The following is a 25353-nucleotide window of genomic DNA, read 5'->3' as shown; positions in this document are numbered from 1 at the left end:
ACAAATTTTATTGAGTTAGAAGAAATTGGAACAGTCCATAAATCACAACTGTAAAAATCAAAAAGATTTTTAATCAAATTAATAATGATTTTTTTAAGTGTACAACAAGTATTGGTTAACAGCGGATCACAATTTTAAATAAAATCAGTATATATGATTTTATTTCACAAATGATAATCTATAATTGATTTTATTATTTCATTATTTTATGACGCTTTTATAACAAGAATTGGTAAAACTTCACATCACAATTTTAAAACACACCACACTATTTTTTACACACTGCAACCCTTTTTAACAGCAATCATTTTTAACAAACCACAAAAAAGCTGGACACAATTTCAGTCATTTTGAACAGAAATTGACATTTTTCAGTATTTCCAATAACTTCCATTTTCATTCACAGGATGATTAGATTTTACATAAAGTTAGACTCTTTCATAAAGTTGACTTGAGATGAGGGTTTTTGTTCAACATTTGTGGGAAATTTTGTGCTATATAAATAAAAAATAAAAAAATCTGAAAATGTTAAAAAATCTACTGAATTGTTTAAAATGTTTTATACAAAAATGCTTTTTTTTTACTTATATTTTTCAGCTGACTATTTCTGTACAACTTTTTTAACAAATTAAAATAAAAACAATGAGATTGTTAACTGCCAAGTTCACTCAAGTTTTCAGAAATAGAACAAACATTTCACAAAATAAGTGATCAAAAAATTTATAAAATTTAATGAAAATTAAAAATTTATAAAATATTAATTTATTATGGTAATATATAAAACTGATATAAATATAAAAATTAATGAGTTCTTATAACATTTAGTTTTATTTAATCTAGTTAAGTACATTCAAATTTTCATAGCTTGGAAATTGTAATTTCACAAACTTTTGCTATGTTTCATGTTGCTTTTTCTAAAACCACTGAATTTTAAAGATTAAATGCTTGTAGTCAATTATATATTCAGAAATATGAGATTCAATGACAATATTTTGTTTCTAAAATTAAATGAGAGCCCATTTGAATTTAATAATTTTTAACCAATAGACAACCATTAAATTCAAAGTAATTTTTGTTAAATGCAATTTAAATTAGAATATTTTTTTTTTAATACGAGAGGTGACATTTCTAAACAATTATTTCTTCAGTAATTTCAATTGTAATTCTACAGATCTTGTTGAACACATACTGCTACAATAATGTAAAGTTTTGAATCTGATTTTCTGCTAGTTTTGATGATTCAAGTAAGAATAACTTTAAATAACAGAACATTCACTTATTGAGGAAAATAAAAAGGCTATTCTGTCTGGTGTTAAGTTATATTCTCTGGTGTTCAATTCAAACATTTGTATATTTAATAACAGACATATGCACATGCAAAATCCATAAATGTGTGCAAAATGGATAATCACATACATACGTGACATATAGGATCAACATTTCTTTATATAGTTAGATATCATTCAGTAACTAATATAGTTTCAAAATAAACTTACCTTTTATTTTCAGACAGCTTGCAGGCGAACTGAGCTAAGAATTCAATTACAGTTCGTGTTGGACGACCTGACTGTCCTTTCTGTAAATATTTATATTTGTCGCCCGATGTTACTGATACACCATAAATATCCATATGTATCCAGTCAGTTTTACCACAAAGAAAATGTTCCAGAAAGGATGCAGTCGAACAAACACCTCCTAAACTATCAGATGTTAATTTCAAATCAGCTGATCGAGTGTATCTCACTTTTTGAGAAAAATGCCTCCACAATGGAAATCTCCAAACCCTGTCACCAGTATGAATACTTGCAATTTTCATCTGCTCCCATAGACTATCATTGTTCGTAAATACACCAGTTGCAGCAGTCCCAAGACCATTTTTTATACTTTTACTTAATGTTCCAATATCCAAAATAAATTTTGGGTTAAAGGATTCAGCATATGAAATAATATCTACTAATGACAATCTTCCATCTGTATCCGTGCTTTCAACTTTTACAGTCTTTGAATTTAAACTTTTAACAATGTCACCTGGTCTCAATGATCGTGGACCCATCATGTTTTCACACATTGGAATTAAAGCTCGAATATTGACTGGAAGTTGTAAAGCAGAGGCAGCACGTAGAGTTGCAATGACAATTGCAGCTCCTGCCATATCCCCTCGCATTCTTTCCATTTCATGATATTCCTTTAAGCACAACCCGCCGCTATCAAATGTCACTCCTTTTCCTATCAACACAACAGGCGCGACAGTCGGATCACACCCATAATAAGAAGCTTCCAGCAATATTGGTTCTTCACATGATCCTCTAGCAAAAGCCAGAAACGCATCCATCCCCACCAGTTTTAACCAGTGTTTTATCTTCATTTCCAAATTAATTCCAGAAACATGAAGTAGCTTAACCGAATGCTCTGCAAATGTTCGCGGTGTCAGTAGGTTCGGTGGCATTTCACACAATTGACGTACAAGATTCTGCGCTGCAGCTTTGTGTAGGCCTATTTGCCAACCGGTGTAATCAGCGTCATTAAAAAGATGTAGTCTTGGCATAATTCTTCGCATCTCAATTTTTTTGTGCTCTTGGTGAACCCAGACACCCAAAGCTGCTCCTTCTGCAGCAGATTCAGCATGTCCAAAACTCTCTACATAAATATTTTCACAGCTGTTATTTAATTGCAAAACCCGGCTTCCTATAGCTGCTGCTTCTCTAATTTGTTCTTTGTGCTCATCTATTTGCTCGTCTTCATTATAGCAGAGGCACTGTTCTCCTAAGCCAACTACAGCAACACTCGTAAATTTTGGTTCCAGACCGTAAAAAGTTCTTACTTCGTTCCTATGCAATGCAGGCCCAGACACTTCTAACAATTCTCGCAGTTTTCCTTTACATATTCTATTATAAGCATCTGCTGTTTTTGTGAGCGTGAAGGTTCTGTTGTGTTGGTCTTTGGGATCGTTGTATAGTCCTAATACAAGACCTACACTATCTCCTTCCCCGCTACAGGTAGTCTGAGATGTTATATTTCTGATCAGATTTAACCTTTTAAAAATGTTACGAAATAAGGTCATTCTGTACACACGTTTTAAAAATTTTCAAAACAGGCTGCACTAAATAAAACTTAAATCAAATTTGATACTTCAAACCTATTCAACTCTGAAAGAACAGATATTCAAAATTTTACTTGCTCATAATCCATAAATAAACGTTAATTACATTAAATAAATTTATACATGAATATATTTACATTAAAAATTTCTGTAAATTTAAAGGAAATTTTAAATATAAATGCAAATTATGAATGCAATAAACTAAACCAATTTAATTGTAGCATTTACTTAACAACATTGTTACTAAAATTCTATCATATGATTCATGTAATTCAGAGATTTCTTGTTATTTTAATTAATGTTACAGAATTTTAAAACTATTTTATTTTTATTTATATTTGAATATAAATATTTGCTGTTACAAAAAAAAAGTCTTAAACAGTCCCTTTCTCTTTCAGCTACATTTTAATTAAAAATTTATAATTATGCATTCTAAACAGATTTATGAAATATGTAAACTTTATTTGCTGATATATAAATTGAACGGGGGTATTTTTAGAATCAATTAAGAACTTGGAACAAAAATCCTTTAATAACTTATTATTTTCAACTAAAAAACTTTTTTTTTTAATGGAGAATTGGTATGTAAATTCGTTAGAAAAAGAATATTAAGGAATAGAAGCCTAGTTACTTTACAAATACAAAGATATCCTGTTTTATCCATTCCTCATAATGAAACCTGCAAAATAAGTAAAACAAATTATAAAAATAAAAAAAAATACTGCTAAAAAAAATAAATAAATTGTACAAAAAAAAACGAAAATCTAACTAAAAAAAAAGAAAAAAGAAAAAGAAACCAAGGTATGGAAATAAAGGACTAAACATCGTTATGCAGTATTTAATTAAATAAAATCATGTATACCAGTCAACTTTAAGACAGTATTAATTTGTTTAAATATATTTTTTATGTTGTATAAATAGGTTTTCTAATGCATGTTGCACTTTACGTTGTCTAATGATTAAGTTTTCACCAGGTCATATATCGGTATTAAAATTTTGTTCTTCAATGAAAATATTTAAATGCTTTGAAATGTAATTGTCCTATATGAAAGCTCTGAGTAGTAATTATGTTGTATTAGCCCCCCCGATTGCATTTAAATATTTTCGTTGAAGGACCAAATTTTCTTATCGATGTACGACCTGGTGAGACGATATTATAAATTAGACAACCTTACATGGTTCCTATTTCTACAACATGAAAAATATATTTAAACAATTTACAACTGTCTGAAAATCGATCGGTTATTCATTATATTATTTAATTAAATACTGCATAACGATGTTAAGTCCTTTATTCCCATAATTTGTTTCCTCTTTTTTAGTTCGATTTATTATAGTTTTTTGGCTCAATTTATTTATTTTTTGACAATAGGTTTTTAAATTTTTATAATTGTTTTTATTATTTAATACTTTTTAGCGATCACGATTCGAAAACTTATGGATATAACGTGTTTACCGCACTGAGCCAAATGAGGAAATTGTAAACATTTCAACTTATTTATTTAATTGTGGTATACAATTCTATAAATTTCATTAATTAATTTGATACAAAAACAAAATTACTTTTTCTGCTTTTTGTAATATGCATGTGTGTACATATATTTTTTGTTACTTATTTATCTTTTGTCCTTCTTAGGAAGTTCTAATCCCTGCATTATATAACGCCAGCAGTTTTTATAACACCGTTAAAAGTTTGGCTGTAGATTAGACAGTAACTAGCTTTTACCCGCGGCTTCGCTCGCGGAGAACCTTATCCTCTATAAGGTTTCTGTTATCATCTGTAAGGATAACAGAAACAAATATTTATTTCTTTCGGTTGAAGCACAAACTTTAATGAACTGTGAGCCTGTTGTTTTAGTCGGGTTTAAACCGAACGATTCAAATCAATGGAATGAATAATATTACAGAAATAATAGAATTAAATTTACGTTAGGTAAAATAATATAATATTTAATTAAAAATCTGTAATAAAAAATGGGCTTCCCGTGGGGACTGTGTATGAGGCTAGAGTAGTGTCGTACTGCGTGGCAAGACCAGTAATCACCATCAACTGGTAACAAACAGAGTGCCGTGGGCTGCTGTTTTGGAAGCTTCAACGGGGAGCTCTTATAATATCTCTGCAAACAGTCGTCCTATTTTCAAAATTTTCAAACGGGGTATTTGTTAATCGGTTGGAGGCTAACGTTTTCATGCATCCGGTACACTCTCTCGAGTTTCAAAATTTCTCTATTCAGAAATGTTATATCTTCGCAACCGATCTATCGATTTTCAACATTTAAACGGAGTATTTGATAGTATAATACAAAATGACGATGGACCCGACCGGTATACTAAGAAAAATCGAGTGGTCTCTACCCTACGCCGAGACCAGCTTGAGCACGACGAGCTCCTACAAATGGTCTTTGTAGAGTTTGATGTCATTATGATTAGAGGTAATGTTAGCATCGGATTGAGGATCGAGTCCGCTATTGTGGAATTTAATGCTTTAGGAGGGCAGGGCAAAGTGGAACGGCGTATGCTGCCGCTAATAATAGTGGGGTAGGCTGTGACGGTGCAAAAACTTCAAGGAAGTATCCTAGATAGAGCTGTCGTAGATCTGAGCACTCGCATCTTTGCCAAGTGCTTACCCAGCACTGAGTCTCGTGAGACACCTGGAGAGTTTAGCCATTAGTTGTTTGAATTCCAGAAGTTTAGATTGCTACACCACAATTAAATAAATAAGTTGAAACGTTTACGATTTCCTTATTTGACTCGGTACGGTAAACACGTTATATCCATAAGTTTTCGAATCGTGATCGCTAAAAAGTATTAAATAATAAAAAGAATTATAAAAATTTAAAAACCTATTGTCAAAAAATAAATAAATTGAGCTAAAATATTTGTTTTTGTACACAATTGTCAATGCTTGTTTTGAAAATCAATTCAAATTTAAAATTATCAAGAGACTAGGAAAATTGACCACACACATCCAGAAATCCATTCAAGATCTATAGTAACATATCTAAGGCTCAAACCGGTGTTTTGAAGGGTAAAAGGTTCACGATTCAAAAACCATACGCTTTTGTCAGAGGAGAATTGAGGAACCAGAGCACAACCCTCCAAGAGTGACAGAACAACTTTAAAAATGGCAGAAATTTGACAGATTATACCAGATGATAAATCCACCAATCGAGGAGTTGCAATAGCAACTCCTATTTCATCTGGAATGATTTTTGAATACGCATTACAGTGACAATACACTCTCACACTGCCTTTATAAAGTTAAATATTTCGGTATCCAAAATATAAAGTTAACCGACCAGCTTCCTCCTTCCCTCTTATCATTATTTATTTATTTTCCAAAATGAAACTACGATCAACAGATAAAGATTTTGTAAAAATTTGTTAAAAATAATAGAACGGCAGAAACATGTAATAACAAAAAAAACATAGCTTAACCCCATATGTCTGACTCACTTAAAAGCCTGAGTCCTCTAAGTGTTACCAGAATAAGACTAATACAAAAAGGAATTACAAACTACATTACATAAAAAAAAATCTGTACAGTCCACAGTTTCTTTTCTACAAAAGGCCAACCACGTATACAAATAATGTTTTTTTTTTAATAGCCCTATAATATACTTAATACTGTGAAATTTTCATTCAATTACTAATAAATTTTTAAAAAACTTAAAATTGAGATGATTACATCCAATATTTCAGTCCACCACTCGACTAATTTTGCATAGAGCAAGTACTATTAGAATACTGCAAATTATTTCATTAATTTACAAATAAATTTATTGCCGATGAACAAAAAAGAAATCCTAGGATTACTGTTGAACACCTGATACAACAAATTAAGTAAAAAATAATAAGGATTTGGTTAAAACAAGAAGGAAATAAATAATGTGCCCTGTATAATTTTTAATAGTTGATGTTATCAACTAAAAAACGAACTAAAAAGGAGGAAACAAATTATGGGAATAAAAAACTTAACATCGTTATGCAGTATTTTATTAAATAATATAATGAATAACCGATCGATTTTCAGACAGTTGTAAATTGTTTAAATATATTTTTCATGTTGTAGAAATAGGAACCATATAAGGTTGTCTAATCATTATCGTCTCACCAGGTCGTACATCGATAAGAAAATTTGGTCCTTCAACGAAAATATTTAAATGCAATCGGGGGGCTAATACAACATAATTACTACTCAGAGCTTTCATATAGGACAATTACATTTCAAAGCATTTAAATATTTTCATTGAAGAACAAAATTTTAATACCGATATATGACCTGGTGAAAACTTAATCATTAGACAACGTAAAGTGCAACTAGCATTAGAAAACCTATTTATACACCATAAATAATATATTTAAACAAATTAATACTGTCTTAAAGTTGACTGGTATACATGATTTTATTTAACTAAATACTGCATAACGATGTTCAGTCCTTTATTTCCATACCTTGGTTTCTTTTTCTTTTTTCTTTTTTTTTTAGTTCGATTTTCGTTTTTCTTTTTTTTTAGTTCGATTTTCGTTTTTTTTTGTACAATTTATTTATTTTTTTTAGCAGTATTTTTTTTATTTTTATAATTTGTTTTACTTATTTTGCAGGTTTCATTATGAGGAATGGATAAATCAGGATATCTTTGTATTTGTAAAGTAACTAGGCTTCTATTCCTTAATATTCTTTTTCTAACGAATTTACATACCAATTCTCCATTAAAAAAAAAAGTTTTTTAGTTGAAAATAATAAGTTATTAAAGGATTTTTGTTCCAAGTTCTTAATTGATTTTAAAAATACCCCCGTTCAATTTATATATCAGCAAATAAAGTTTACATATTTCATAAATCGGTTTAGAATGCATAATTATAAATTTTTAATTAAAATGTAGCTGAAAGAGAAAGGGACTGTTTAAGACTTTTTTTTTTGTAACAGCAAATATTTATATTCAAATATAAATAAAAATAAAATAGTTTTAAAATTCTGTAACATTAATTAAAATAACAAGAAATCTCTGAATTACATGAATCATATGATAGAATTTATGTAACAATGTTGTTAAGTAAATGCTACAATTAAATTGGTTTAGTTTATTGCATTCTTAATTTGCATTTATATTTAAAATTTCCTTTAAATTTACAGAAATTTTTAATGTAAATATATTCATGTATAAATTTATTTAATGTAATTAACGTTTATTTATGGATTATGAGCAAGTAAAATTTTGAATATCGGTTCATTCGGTGTTGAATTTGTTTTAAGTATCAAATTTGATTTAAGTTTGATTTAGTGCAACCAGTTTTAAAAATTTTAAAAACGTTAGTACAGAATGACCTTATTTCGTAACATTTTTAAAAGGTTAAATCTGTTCAGAAATATAACATCTCAGACTACCTGTAGCGGGGAAGGAGATAGTGTAGGTCTTGTATTAGGACTATACAACGATCCCAAAGACCAACACAACAGAACCTTCACGCTCACAAAAACAGCAGATGCTTATAATAGAATATGTAAAGGAAAACTGCGAGAATTGTTAGAGGTGTCTGGGCCTACATTGCGTAGGAACGAAGTAAGAACTTTTTACGGTCTGGAACCAAAATTTACGAGTGTTGCTGTAGTTGGCTTAGGAGAACAGTGCCTCTGCTATAATGAAGACGAGCAAATAGATGAACACAAAGAACAAATTAGAGAAGCAGCAGCTATAGGAAGCCGGGTTTTGCAATTAAATAACAGCTGTGAAAATATTTATGTAGAGAGTTTTGGACATGCTGAATCTGCCGCAGAAGGAGCAGCTTTGGGTGTCTGGGTTCACCAAGAGCACAAAAAAATTGAGACGCGAAGAATTATGCCAAGACTACGTCTTTTTAATGACATTGATTCCACCGGTTGGCAAATAGGCCTACACAAAGCTGCAGCGCAGAATCTTGTACGTCAATTGTGTGAAATGCCACCGAACCTACTAACACCGCGAACATTTGCAGAGCATTCGGTTAAGCTACTTCATGTTTCTGGAATTAATTTGGAAATGAAGATAAAACACTGGTTAAAACTGGTGGGGATGGATGCGTTTCTGGCTTTTGCTAGAGGATCATGTGAAGAACCAATATTGCTGGAAGCTTCTTATTATGGGTGTGATCCGACTGTCCCACCTGTTGTGTTGATAGGAAAAGGAGTGACATTTGATAGCGGCGGGTTATGCTTAAAGGATTATCGTGAAATGGAAAGAATGCGAGGGGATATGGCAGGCGCTGCAATTGTCATTGCAACTCTACGTGCTGCCTCTGCTTTACAACTTCCAGTCAATATTCGAGCTTTAATTCCAATGTGTGAAAACATGATGGGTCCACGATCATTGAGACCAGGTGACATTGTTAAAAGTTTAAATTCAAAGACTGTAAAAGTTGAAAGCACGGATACAGATGGAAGATTGTCATTAGTAGATATTATTTCATATGCTGATTCCTTTAACCCAAAATTTATTTTGGATATTGGAACGTTAAGTAAATCTATGGGGAGTGGTCTTGGGACTGCTGCAACTGGTGTATTTACGAACAATGATAGTCTATGGGAGCAGATGAAAATTGCAAGTATTCATACTGGCGACAGGGTTTGGAGATTTCCATTGTGGAGGCATTTTTCTCAAAAAGTGAGATACACTCGATCAGCTGATTTGAAATTAACAGCTGATAGTTTAGGAGGTGTTTGTTCGACTGCATCCTTTCTGGAACATTTTCTTTGTGGTAAAACTGACTGGATACATATGGATACTTATGGCGTATCAATAACATCGGGCGACAAATATAAATATTTACAGAAAGGACAGTCAGGTCGTCCAACACGAACTGTAATTGAATTCTTAGCTCAGTTCGCATGCCACCAGTCAGATAAGAAAAGGTAAGTTTATTTTGAAACTATATTAGTAACTGAATGATATTTAACTATACAAACAAATGTTGATCCTATATGTCACATATGTATGGGATCATCCATTTTGCACACATTTATGGATTTTGCATGTGCGTATGTCTGTTATCAAATATACAAATGTTTGAAGTGAACACCAGAGAATATAACTTAACACCAGACAGAATAGCCTTTTTATTTTCCTCAATAAGTGAATGTTCTGTTATTTAAAGTTATTCTTACTTGAATCATCAAAACTAGCAGAAAATCAGATTCAAAACTTTACATTATTGTAGCAGTATGTGTTCAACAAGATCTGTAGAATTACAATTGAAATTACTGAAGAAATAATTGTTTAGAAATGTCACCTCTCGTATTAAAAAAAAATATTCTAATTTAAAATGCATTTAACAAAAATTACTTTGAATTTAATGGTTGTCTATTGGTTAAAAATTATTAAATTCAAATGGGCTCTCATTTAATTTTAGAAACAAAATATGTTATTGAATCTCATATTTCTGAATATATAATTGACTACAAGCATTTAATCTTTAAAATTCAGTGGTTTTAGAAAAAGCAACATGAAACATAGCAAAAGTTTGTGAAAAATTACAATTTCCTAGCTTTGAAAATGAGAATTTGTACTAAACTAGATTAAATAAAACTACATGTTATAAGAACTCATTAATTTTTTTATTTATATAATTTTTATATATTACCATAATAAATTAATATTTTATAAATTTTTAATTTTCATTAATTTTTATAAATTTTTTTCATTACTTATTTTGAGAAATGTTTGTTCAATTTCTGAAAACTTGAGTGAACTTGGCAGTTAACAATCGCATTGTTTTTATTTTAATTTGTTAAAGAAGTTGTACAGAAATAGTCAGCTGAAAAATATAAGTAAAAAAAGAGCATTTTTGTAAAACATTTTAAACAATTCAGTAGATTTTTAACATGTTCAGATTTTTGTTTTTTTTTTTATTTATATAGCACAAAATTTCCCAGAAATGTTGAACAAAAACCCTCATCTCAGGTCAACTTTATGAAAGAGTCTGCAAGTAAAATTTAATTATCCTGTGAATGAAAATGGAAGTTATTGGAAATACTGAACAATGTCAATTTCTGTTCAAAATGACTGAAATTGTGTCCAGCTTTTTTTTGTAGTTTGTTAAAAATGATTGCTGTTAAAAATGGTTGCAGCGTGTAAAAAATAGTGTGGTGTCTTTTAAAATTGTGATGTGAAGTTTTATAAATTCAAATTCAATTCTTGTTATAAAAGCGTTATAAAATAATGAAATAATAAAATCAATTAGAGATTATCATTTGTGAAATAAAATCATACATACTGATTTTATTTAAAATTGTGATCCGCTGTTAACCAATACTTGTTGTACACTTAAAAAAATCATTAATAATTTGATTAAAAATCTTTTTGATTTTACAGTTGTGATTTATGGACTGTTCCAATTTCTTCTAACTCAATAAAATTTGTTATAAATTATCATAGTGCTGTTTTTTTTTTGTGTTCTGGATACTGGAAATTCTATAGCTGTACATTATGCTGTAGGTTAGTGAAAATATTATAAAATATATATTTAAAAAATATATATATAATATTTAAAAACATTAAGGATCCTATATATAAGCTTGATTAATCCCATCTTGGCTACATTCCATCTTTGCTAAATTAACATTACTCAGAATTGGTAATTTTTAATAAAAATGAATCTGAAAAAGAAACCCTAACTACAATGACTTGCATGTCATGTTACAGATAATATTTTGGATTAAATTGTACCTGGGAGGCATACAGCACCATGTAAAATTTCATCTTGAGATATAGCTCATCAAACTTTGCTTACTCATTTCTTCTCTACTGGCTCTATTAATTGAATTAGTTTCTGTATGATTTTTGGTATTTGTTTCACTATCATGGTCAGCTTTAACACTCTTAATACTCTTGTATAGTTTTATTTGTTTATTAGAAGTGGACATGGTGTTTTATGCCACTAAATTAATACCTCTATTTTTCACAATTAACACCATCTCCTTAAACATTGTAAAAACAAATTGTTTGTAAAATTAACTGACAAATTTAATTATTGTTTCATTTAATAATAAACATGAGTATAATAAATGTTACAATACAGAATAAATTTAAGGTAACCTTACATGATACAAACTTATTATGAAGATTAGCAGTTTAATGTAATTAAACTGTAGTTCAGTTGAAAAACGATTTAAGAAAATTAAAATAATATAACAAAAAAATGAATACATAGACTGTTGTAACAATGAAATAAATATGCGTAAAATTTCATTATTTAAGAAAGGTTTATCACGTTTTTCATCGTAAGATATAAAGTCCTTTCTTCTAATTTAATGGTTTCTTTCAACCCAATGGTTGAAAAAAATAAGGAAAAACATTAGAAATTTCATTTAATATAAGCTATTAATCCTAAGTACAGTCATTTAGACTGAGATTCATTCAAGAAAAAAGGAAAAACACAAACAGCAACACATCTATCTTCATCTGGGTAGTTGCTGCCACCACTATTTTAAGTTTGGTGTATCAAAGTTCATTTTTTGTAAAGAGATTTAAAGTCCTTGAAATCTTGAAGTTCCATGTTGTGTACTGTAAATTTAGTTGAACGTCGTGAACAAATTGTTGCCAGTCTTATGGAGTGACAATAATGTCTGCCACTGTTGTGGCAGACACAATAGTGTGTCATCTGCCTTCACATGAGTGTGTCCTTTGGGTAAAAATTTTTGGATACTTGCTTAAAATAAAAAAAAGCTCATACAATTTGTACATTCTTATTCTGCCCATAACTGTTATCTGACCATATAGTTAATTCTACTTGTGAGTTATGGTCAGCCCACTTTAATATGTACAAAGCCATTTCAGTGCCTCCTCTTTTGCCTTTTGACTCATCCCATGAGTGCATGATCATCCATACAATGGATGATCCATCAGATGAATCATATAATGTGAAATTCAATGTCCACAATTTTCTTTTATAAAAACTGAGTGTTTAAGATGTTTAGGAAGACACTTCTGTAAGTCACCAGTGAGAACCTTGTATTTTGGGTTACTTTTAGACAGTTTTGTGTCTGTACTCTTCAAATCATATCTGGTATTTGACCTTTTGGATCATTTTGGAATATTTTTGATTAAATTGTACAAATATACTACTGTGCTTAAAAATATAATCCTTAAATATATTAAAATATTTTTTTACAATAATATAAATCAAAAACCAAAAATATATAATATGCATCAAAAATCTTAACTAGAATTCTCTATACAGAAGAATTAAGAGGAGAGTGGAAGAAGTGTTAGAAGTGTTAGAAGACCAATTTGGTTTCAGCAAAAGTATAGGGACAAGGGAAGCAATTTTAGGCCTCAGATTAATAGGAGAAGGAAGATTAAAGAAAAACAAACCAACATACTTGGCGTTTATAGACCTAGAAAAGGCATTCGATAACGTAGACTGGAATAAAATGTTCATTATTTTAAAAAAATTAGGGTTCAAATACAGAGATAGAAGAACAATTGCTAACATGTACAGGAACCAAATAGCAACAGTAACAATTGAAGAACATAAGAAAGAAGCCATAATAAGAAAGGGAGTCAAGAAACAAGAAGAAACATTAGAAGAAACAATGAATGGCATAGATGAAGTCCTACGCAAGAACTATCGCATGAAAATAAACAAGAACAAAACAAAAGTAATGAAATGTAGTAGAAATAACACAGATGGACCACTGAATGTGAAAATAGGAGGAGAAAAGATTATGGAGGTAAAAGAATTTTGTTATTTGGGAAGTAGAATTACTAAAGATGGATGAAGCAGGAGCGATATAAAATGCCGAATAGCACAAGCTAAACAAGCCTTCAGTCAGAAATATAATTTGTTTACATCAAAAATTAATTTAAATGTCAGGAAAAGATTTTTGAAAGTGTATGTTTGGAGTGTCGCTTTATATGGAAGTGAAACTTGGACGATCGGAGTACCTGAGAAGAAAAGATTAGAAGCTTTTGAAATGTGGTGCTATAGGAGAATGTTAAAAATCAGATGGGTGGATAAAGTGACAAATGAAGAGGTATTGTGGCAAATAGATGAAGAAAGAAGCATTTGGAAAAATATAGTTAAAAGAAGAGACAGACTTATAGGCCACATACTAAGGCATCCTGGAATAGTCGCTTTAATATTGGAAGGACAGGTAGAAAGAAAATATTGTGTAGGCAGGCCACGTTTGGAATATGTAAAACAAATTGTTAGGGATGTAGGATGCAGAGGGTATACTGAAATGAAACGACCAGCACTAGATAGGGAATCTTGGAGAGCTGCATCAAACCAGTCAAATGACTGAAGACAACAAAAAAAATATAAATCAACTTATACAAGACTAATAATTTGGTTTATTATTTCATGAAAATTTGTGCAAATCTCTAGTAACAAGAGCACAATCAACACTATCAAATGTACATAGCTACTCTGATATAATAAAAATTGAATCTACTGATAACATGAGTCTGGAAATGATTTGCGTTTCAACCACAGCTAGTGAAAAATTTGAGACTGATTTTTTTCCAATATTAAAATAGACCGCATTATAAATCTTTGACCCGAGTAAAGCCTTGTATGCTTTGTCCAGCCCAAACGTATTTTTGGTAGGTGTAGTTCAAGATTACTCGACAACATACAAACAGAAAATAAAATAATTGAAAAAGTGAGTTAATTAATATACCCAATAATAGTTTTTGTTGATATTCAATATTAAATTCACCCATTTGAAAAATAGGTGAAGGATGATGAAACTCCTTGGCCTGAAATTATATTAACATAGATGAATGATTCATTGATTTTATTACTTGTACTAACAATAAAGAAAATTTATAACCACTGTATTCATATATTAATTTATTTTTGTGATCTTTTTTCTTATCAGTATAAATCTGTTTTTGCCACACGCTTTCTTGATGATCTTGTAAAATTCCTTAACAAACTGGTAGCTCAGCAAGCAATCTGGATGTTGAGGTGTTCTGCCGGTTACATGATACATTACGACAACCATTTCAACCTGGCTGAAGGTAGTTGTTAAAGGCTGCAAGATAATTTCTGAAATATTGAATTTCAGTTTCATACTCCATTCTTATTGTTGCATTTGAAGTTTGCACTTGGCAGAGAAAGCGATATTTTTATGAGAATAGCATAATTGAAAAAGTGGATTACATTGTATAGTGTAAAATTTCAATTGTTAGAAACTTCATTTATGCACTTATGTTTCACTTTAGGGTAGTTTTTTAGGTACTAATCGTAAGTATGTTGCTTGGTATTAAATGCTTACTTTAGCTTAGTATCAAATCATGAGTTTGTCTTCTGATACTAAAGAGAATGTTGGCTGATGTTCCATGTTGCTGTTAACAAACAATTCATGACTTCTGCAAACATTTTGAGTCTAGATCTGTGGATTCAATTAGTGACAATTTATTTAGCATAAACTTCGAACATCGAGAGCAGTGCATATAATTTATGAACTTCATAAAATGTAGTCCAAATATGTATAAAAAACCACAGATTCAGAACTTGCTATTTAAATTCAAAACATTTTATCAATTTTATAATAACTGGGGCAATTTCCAGTAAGTTAAAAGAAATTAATGGATCAGAATAATAAAAACATGCTTGAACTTTATATTTTGTTGTCATATGCGGTACCCCTGTGACCACTCTGTAATGTAATAAACATCTCATGTCTGTGTAAGTAGGATACGTGAGGAGTGTAGTATTCCTGTTACTTTCTACATAGATACAATTGACAACAAGAAGTTTGAAGCGGAAGGGATTGATGTAGAAGGAAGAAACAGCAAAGAAGTGAAGCATATACTACATTTCTCCTTTTCCTTTTTTTTCTGTTTAGCCTCTGGGAATTACTGTTAAGGTATTACTTCAGAGGATGATATATATGATTGTTATATATGTCTTGTACAGTCTCAGTTTGACCACTCCTGAGATGTGTGATTAATTGAAACCATACCACCAAAGAACATCGGTATCCATGATCTGTCTACTATTCAAATCCGTGTAAAAATAATTGACTTTTCTAGGACATGAACGCTGGAACTCTTTACTCCCAAATCAAAGATGCGTTCAACACTAGATCAACCCGGTGGGTTGACTAATGTAGTCAGACTTCAGATAATTTTAAGCCTCCCAATTTTTCTTGTATACTCCACTACTTTCACTTTCCATGATAATAATGTGGAATTATAATACTATCCTATATTAAACGTATTGTAGTCTAAAAAAACAGAATCCATTAACCACAGAAAAGGTAAAAATTAAAAATGGAAAAATTTGAAAATGCAAGGTGAAAAGAAAGCATGTTCAAAAAAATTAAGCAAAAGAGCCAAAAATTACTGAGCAACAAGTCACTTGTAAAATTAATATTTTAAAAGTATTAAGTTAATTGCATAAATACGATTTTCATACAAAATTATTCTTCAATATGAATTATCTTTATTCTTTAATAATCTTATTGATAAACATACAGATTAGATTAAAGGAACAAATTGAAGAAAAATTAAAACTAATTCTAAATAATATTATACAAATATATAAAACTAGCAAGGCCAAAATAACTTTATAATAAAATATACATAATTTCTAAAAACACTTAATTTAAAATGGATACTTTAATTTCTAAAAATGGATAAAAAAAACTGCTAATGAAGAATTGTTAAAATAGACTATTACATACCAAACTTGATAGCAAAGTTCATATAACACGAAGTCCAAAGTGTTTTACCATTTAAGTCAAGATTCTGATGAAATTATTAAAAGAAAGAAAAGAGTCAAATTTTTTTGCAAACAAGAATCATTCAAACATGAAGCTGTTCTACCAAGATCTGCATATAACACCCGTTATAGAAACAGAGTAGAAAAAAATTAAAATTCAACAAACAAGAATCATCAAAAAACATAAAAACAAAAATTTGAAAACAATCTTCTAGAACAGATAACTTTAGAATTTCAGAACTATTACAGAGAGCAGCAACCAACAATAAAGAGAATTGTGGAATCTTCGTTTGAAAACCTACTTGATTAAAGAACCCTATGAATAATTTCCAGAATTCAATAACAAACACAAACTTAATTCACGTAGTCTAGAAGAGATTAAAATTGCATTCAGAAAACTCAAAAATAACAAAGCATGCAGGAAGACTTGATAGCGGCAGAAATGTGGAAAGCTGCAGACAATACTGCAATAAAAGAATTACATGCTAGATTATAAGGACAGGGAAAGCAGAAAAACTCTCATATCCTGTCCAGTTCGGTCCTAAACCAGTTTGAGAAAAAAGACACAAAAGTAGGAAAATATCCTCAGAATCCTAGCCAAAGATATAAGGAACATAGAAAAAATGGGACGTATGGAATATTTAAAAAAAAAAAAAAGTGTATAACAAACATAAAAATCCACCCAAATACTTTAGCACAATACTGTAAAATCAAAGAAGTTAAAATTGTTATAAACAAAACTTAATTATACACGATTAGGAAACTCAAAATTGTTACATGCAAACTTGATGAGAATAGGTGAAAATAGACTGATCAGGAAAATATGTGACCAAGGAAGGAACTCAGTGGTTCAAACAGATCAAAGAAAATCTAAAAGAAGCAAAGATAGCAACACATAAAAACATGAGACATGAACAGAGACATGTTCAGCCAAAAATTCAAAATATGTGAATGGTTCCAGTAGAAAAATACGAACACAAAGCAAAACCAAGAACAGTTTGATAAAATGAAAAAGTGCTGGGAAATGAAGAAAAGAGATGGCTGATCATGAGAATAAGTAAACCGTGTTGTAAAAAGTCTGAAGCATCAACGGTATTAATATTTTACTCAGAATTTGTCAGTATTATGGTGGGGAGCTAGAGACGAGAAAGTCATGAAGCAGTCTCTCAGAAAACTTGTTAATGAACCTCGTTTCTGTGGTGAAGAATATCAAAAAGTACTGTATTAATCAGAAAAGTATATTTTGATGGTCAAAGCTATTCTATAATTCATTTGCATTTAAAATGTTAATATTTTTTGTAAACAATAATTATAATATTTCTTTTTTTTTATAGTAATTTTTAAATATCTAATAACTCATTTCAAATAAAAACTAACTATTCCGTAATATTATGTATGAAAATAACCCATATTATTAATAAAATCTTTCAGAGTTATAGCCAGATGAAATTTTAATTAAAGAAATATTTTGATCTATAAGGGTAAGACAGATAAGTTTGTATGTGATTTCATCTCATTATTATTAACATTTTTTTTAAATTTATTTGTTTTTAAATTGAATTCATTGATTTATTGATAATTATTAACCTGTGAGTGTAAAAAACAATTTACAACAAATAATTATTCAATAATAACAATAAAAAAATATATGAAAAATAATCACAAGTTATTAATGAAATAAAATTTTATGGAAATTTAAAAATGTGTATATGTAATTTAATATGTAACAGATTTGGTGAAACATCTGATTATTTAATATTAATTGAAAATTAAGAATTTAGAATTGTATTATTTTTGGATGTTCTAGTTTAATTTCTGTTTAATTATTCTGGAATTTCTGTGTACTTTTTTCTATATTAAAGTTAACTGCAGAGTGACTGAAAAATAGACTCAGGCATACATGTCGCATCTATAATAGATTGAAAAAAATTCTTATCTTTTAGTTCATTATACTGATATTATCCGACAATATTCTTCCTATGTCGGAGTTAATCATCATTTCGTTTATTTGTTTTTTGTTGCTAATCATTTTATCGCTCTTTGGTATAATTCTTCTGATCTTAATTTGTGTACATGTTTTCTGGTTTTCAAATTTTCTCTCTCTTTATATTCATCTTCCTCTCTTAATCTTTTTATTCTTTCCTTGGTTTAATGTCTTCTTATTTATTTTATAATCTTCTCTTAACGTTTTATTCCTTTGGTGTAACATTTTTTACCTCTTTATATATATCATCTCTTAATCTGTTATTCTTTCCTTGGTTTTTACATTTTCTTTCTCATCTTTATCATCTTCTCTTAATTTTTTTATTCTTCCTATGATCTTAACATTTTCTTTATCTTAACATTCATCTCGATGTCATTTTTTTGAAATATATTTGGTCATGTTATTTTTCTTTTTCCTGCACGATTGTTTCTTTTCATTTTTGACTGCAACCCCCCGCTTCTGAATAAGCCCCGCACCACGATTTTCCGACCGAAAATCTAAAAAAAAAATCTAGTATATACCGGTATTTTAATGTGCAACAGATATGATAAAAAAATACATAAATACGAAAATATTCAGGAAGTAAAGAATTTAATTCGTTCATTTAAATTACAATATTAATATTACATTAATAATTAATTACCGTAAGTACTAGTTTAGTTCAGAATCAGTAGGCCAATAAAACGAAAAGAAAGTATCATGTTGAAAAGGATAATTTCAATACACTTTTTAATTTTGAATTTAAGCACTGTCTCTGTCAATGTCTGTAGAAGAGTTACCGGTAGTCTCCACTTCGCCCTGCCAAAGGTGATTGTCTTTACTACCATCAAGTTCATTAGATATTCCGCATTTTTTTAAACTTTTCCTTACTAATACCTTCCCAAGCATCTTTTATCCATACACAAATCCGGTTAAAATCTGGGAGTTTGATTCTTCCTGTAAGCGTGAGAAAGAAATTTTCATCAGGCATCCATTTACACTACAGTTGTTTTAATGCAGATTTGACGGGTTTATTAATAAAGACATCAATTGGTTGCTATAGAGATGTCAATCCGCCTGGAATTATTACTTGGTCTGTCAAACCGTTTTTTAAAATGTCTTTTACTTTATCACTCGTATGTTCCCGATAACTATCCATTAATAGCATACCGGTATTTTTTTTGTTAACCAAGTCTCCTGATTGCTTTTGGCATACACACCTGATCCGATCTAAAATTAAGGTTTCATCCATCCAATCTGATTCCTGTATTCTGATAACTCCATTTACCTGTACAGTAGGAAGAGTTTTTCATTTAATACGGTGGTTAATTGAAACCCAACCACCAAAGAACCCCGGTATCCGCGATCTAGTATTCAAATCCCTATAAGAGTAACTATTTACTACGACTTGAACTCTAGAACTCTCGACTTCCAAATCAAGTGATTTGGGAAAACGTTTTTACCGATAGACGAACTCTGTGGGTGATTGTGCTTGACTGCTTTACGGCTTGTTTGGGATAGGGCAAGTGATGTATCGTTTTTGTTCTCTTTTACTATCGCTGTATGTAAGCAAGTTTGCGATAGCGATAGCACTGATAATCGGTCATAACTTATTTTGGGCGTCCCGGAATTCATCAACTTGAATGAAAAAGTACAACCACGTTTAAATTCAACATCCCAGTTTTACGGTCGGAAGAAATCCCCAAAAAAGGAGAAATTTTAGCAGATACGTACGTACGTGTTCTTGAAGATTGGAAAACCAATTTTGATAAAATTTCGTGCAGAGAATCGTAGATATGGGGCAATTTGTTAGTAAAATTTTGAGGTCAATATCTTCAAGGAATGGGGTAGATCTTTTTACGGGGTCAATTTTCTCAAAATTTTATAAACTAAGCAGCCACTTTATATTTAGCACGGTGCATACTTATCTTACCATTTTTTACAAAAATGTACACCGAAATTCCCTCTTCCCAAAAATTTAAAACGTTATCTTTTTGTTTATTGCATATTTTTTAACAGAATTTTTTTGTTTTGCTAGGCATAGTAATAGTGCACGTAATCTACAAAAAATATTTTGGGGGCAATTGGTGGTGCGGAAGCCGATGAAAATTTAAAAATGTCGATTATTTCAATTTTTTATACATTTTTTGTTTTATTTAAACTTTTAATAATAATATAACAATAAAATTCCATCATAATTAATTCCCCCCCACCCTCCAAAAAAATAGATCTTAGGTAACGTTTTATTGGTTGTATATTTTTTAGCGTAATTTTTTTAGTTTCTTCCATTTAACATCGTAAAAAGTTTCTTGGAAGGTGATTTTGGAAATGGGGGCACAGAAAAAGATAAAATAATATTAATTTTTTTTTAATTTTTTAAACGTTTTTTAGTTTATTTAAACATACTCGTATAATGATAAATTTTATAGTAAGACTTTATCATAAATTACTCCCTACCCCAAAAAAGGAATCTTTGGTAATTATTTTTTCATAAAATAAGAATAAATAACCAATCCCAACTTTAGGAAGACGGAGATTGCGAAATTTTTTTAGGACGGTCGATATTAATAACTTCGCTAACAGTGCACCACTAAAGAAATTTCTGATAATTAGGACCTCTCAGATTTTCAAAATGAGTCGTTTAACAGTTGATTATTTTAAAATAAATTAAAAAATATTAAAAGTTTAAAAAACCCTCACGAAAAACTAAACCAAGTCAGATATCGATCCGTTAACCAATTAAACTTTTATTATCTAACAAAAAAAAATCTTTTATATCACTCAATAACTTCGATCACTTTTTTGTGTGATTTTTTCGTCCTATGCAAGTTGTATTCAATTTTGACCTGTTTTTTAATATAAACCTTTCGTGGACGGTAATTTATTATAAATAACTTAAAATATTTTATTCTATCTTTGCGTAATATATAATATCATACTGAAATTAGATGTTCTATTTATAAAAATTAATACAAAGCTTGCAAATACCTACTAACACACACACACACACACACACACACACACACACACACACACACACACACACACACACACACACACACACACACATATATATATATATATATATATATATATATATATATATATATATATATATATATATATATATATAATTGTGGATCTACACAGTAACAAAATTACTACTTTGAAATACGTTTGAAATTTTTGCCCCCATATTGAATCAAAAAATGGAAAAATTGCGATAGCAATAAAACGAGGTAAAAAAAATACTTCGTAGAAGCTTTTTTATTTCGTGTTACCTTTAGAATTACATCCGATAACAAATTTTAAACGATTTATATCGGAATTAATACCCGCCAACACTATAATAACAATCTACTAGATATTACATAATAATAATTTGCGACTCTAATACAAAAATTAAATAACTTATGGTTTACCAAGATGGTGGTACCACCTCCCTATTATCTAAAGGGATGAAAAATTTTAAACGAAGCATTTCCTGATCATCGGTTAAGTAGTAGAAGAGCCAGAGAATGCCTTATCAGATGTTTCTACTCTAAATTATTATTTTTAAGCTTACTTAAAATATAATCTATACAAGAAAAACCTGTAAACGTTGACGACATGAAAAGACGTGTAATTGACGAATCGGCCGATGAGATGAAACAAGTTATAAACGGTTATTACATAAGATTAGCGCCCTAAAGAAGCTGTAGAAGGATTACTGGATGTAATTATAAAGGTAATAGGAAATAAAATAGTTAATACGGGGCGTTTTATCTCGTTTTATTACTACCGCGATTTTTCCATTTCTGCAACTTACATTACTTGCAACTCTAGAATGAAGGCATATGTTGAGAAACGATTTTGGTCATCGTTTTTTTTACAAAATTTTACATTGAAATTATGCATCAATCACATGTTCACCTTCGTATTTAAAAAAAAACAAAATGATTCAATATGGCGGACAAAATTTTCAAATATACTAGAAAGTAGTATATACTGTAACTATATTCTGTAACTATATACATCCGAATTTTTTTCTACCTTCTTCTAGCCCTGTTTTTAAATACGAAGTCATTTCCATAGTTACATCATTGTATTTTTGTATATACAGAGAGTCCCGCGAAGAAACTAAGAAACTTTCAGGACATGTTCTACTGTCTTGAAATGCTTTGTTTTCGAATTACGGCTAACGTAATATTTCGCCCGGATTTCAGCTCTTCTAAAAAAAAAACCTACAGTAATTTTTGAAAACCAAAATTAAGGAGTAAATTTGATGGTTTCTTATGTAATTTCATCTGGGAAATAGTATAAAATAGGTCCCAGAACTGTAATTCCAGTAGTTTTTTAAGATATACGTCGTGAAACACAAAATTCGGTCTCGAAAAACAATTTTTTTTTAGTTTTTTTAGTAAAATTGCTTTATTAAATGCGGAAGATTTAGTAACAAAATTTATAGAAAATTTAATTCTGAGAAAATTAATGTAAATACAGCCAATAAAAACTTTTAAAAATCGGGTTTTTATTGAAACAAAACAGACCAAAAATAGATAGAAAATCTTATTATTTCTGTATTTAATAAACAATGTTTTTATTAAATACAGAAACATTGGACGACAGCTATTATACATCCTTTACACAAAAAAGGTGAGAAGACAAATCCGGACAATTATGGTGGAATTTCGTTATTGGATTGTACGTATAAAATTTTATCTAGAATTATTTACAATAGAATTAAGGGCCAACTAGAAAGCGACCTAGGCGATTTCCAAGGTGGTTTTCAGCCTTGGCGCAGTTGTCCAGATCAAATTATTACTTTGAAATTACTTATAGATATTTATAATAGAAACCAAAAACAGATGATTATTTCTTTTATCGATTTCAAAAAAGCGTACGATCGCATACGTAGGCCTTCGATGTTAAAAATTCTGAGAAATCTCGGATCGGATCCTAAATTGGTAAATATGATCGGTTTAACATTGACAAATACAAAATTTAAAGTGAAGTTTCGTGGCGAATTTTCCGAACCTTTTTACATAAAATCCGGACTGAGACAAGGCGACGGACTTTCGCCTTTATTATTTAATTGTGCACTAGAATTTCTGACGTGCGAACGGTTTAAAATTAATCCAAAAAATATTCACATAGGATATAAAAGAGATAACTTAAATTTAAATCGCCTAGAATTAGCCAACGGCTTAGCTTTATTAGCTAATAGTATTGCAAAACCAAAAATAATTACAACAAAAAATCGCTCTCGATTAACACTAAAATTAGACATTACAAAACTGTGGTTAAACCGGTAATTACTTACGGGAGCGAGACTTTATTTACATTAAATCATAAAAATAGGACTGAACCTTTGCTTAAAGTTGAACGCAGGATTCTTAGAGCCTGCATAAACAAAAAATATAAACGCGAAAATCAGTACAGATTATCGCCTAATAAATTTCTGTACGAAAACTTGGAATCCTTAATTGATACTATGAAAAAGAAGGAAATTTCTTTCTGCGCACACTTGTTTTACCGCAGGATGGGATTACTAAGAGAATTATCGATCGATTTTGGTCTTTAAAAAATCCGCCATTATGGATCAAAGAAATTAAAGAAGACACGCAAGAATTAAATTTGACTTACGAAGATTTACTTAATAAATCCGAAAAATTAATATTTGTTATTAAAGATCCGAATACCGACTTTAAAGTAAGAACTTTTAATTATACAAAAAGGGTTTATTCAGAAGAGGATCTTAAAGCAAGATCATTAAGAATGACTAAATATTGAGAGAAAGTAAAAGCTAAGAACTTAAAGGCCAAAAGATCGGCAAAAAAGACTTGAATTATTCTGACTAAAGTGGTCCTTTGTGGCCTTAAAGGTACAAAAAAAACAAAAACGTAAAATGATAAACGGTAACAGAGTAACAAACCTCAATTACAGTACCTATCGGAAATTCCCTCCTTCACAATGTACACAGCACACTGTCCGACAATATTTCTGGTGGCTTTTCGTATCATCTCTCAGACCGTTTCTATAAATTCATAGCATTTCGTATTTTAATGAGTAACAACTTCTTTAGTATTAACTTTTCGTTTATATACTATCGTATTCATATGGCCCCAAATGAACTAATCAAGTGGCGTTTAAGTCAGGTGATCGTGGTGGCCAACCGACTGGTCCACCACGTCAAATCTAGTTTAAAAGATTAGCATTCAAGTGATTTCTAGCTACTAAATAAAAATGTGGCGTTGTACCATCGCGCTGGAAAATCATTTGCAATCTAGTTTGTAAAGGTACATCCTACAAAAGAGCCGGCAAATTATTTTTCAAGAAATGAACGTATGTATCTCCCGTATGGTTTCATTGAAAAAAATGGTCCTGGAATTTTGTCATAAATAATGCCACACCGAACATTAATGTGAAATCTAAGTTAAATTATTTTCCAATTAGTTCACAGAACGAATAATACGATTTTCTGTATATTTTTCGACTGTTTTTCTTCAATATAAAACTGTTTTTAAAAACTTTTCTTAATTTTTATTGGCTTTATTTACATTATTTTTCTCAAGACTAAATTTTCTAAAAGTTTTATTAC

General features: G+C 30.0%; 2 pseudogenes; one reads left to right on the top strand and one right to left on the bottom strand.

Moving 5' to 3' along the window:
- Positions 1–1492: 1492 nt before the first annotated feature.
- Positions 1493–3061, bottom strand: LOC142332496 (cytosol aminopeptidase pseudogene; annotated as a pseudogene).
- A 5363-nt stretch (positions 3062–8424) lies between these two features.
- LOC142332495 (cytosol aminopeptidase pseudogene) overlaps positions 8425–25353 on the top strand; it is a 40305-nt pseudogene continuing 23376 nt past the window's right edge.

Source organism: Lycorma delicatula, chromosome 11 (assembly GCF_047948215.1).
Source record: "Lycorma delicatula isolate Av1 chromosome 11, ASM4794821v1, whole genome shotgun sequence".
NCBI classification, from domain to species: domain Eukaryota; kingdom Metazoa; phylum Arthropoda; class Insecta; order Hemiptera; family Fulgoridae; genus Lycorma; species Lycorma delicatula.
The sequence above is the reverse complement of the archived record's forward strand: the minus strand, read 5'-3'. Positions and strand labels throughout refer to the sequence as shown.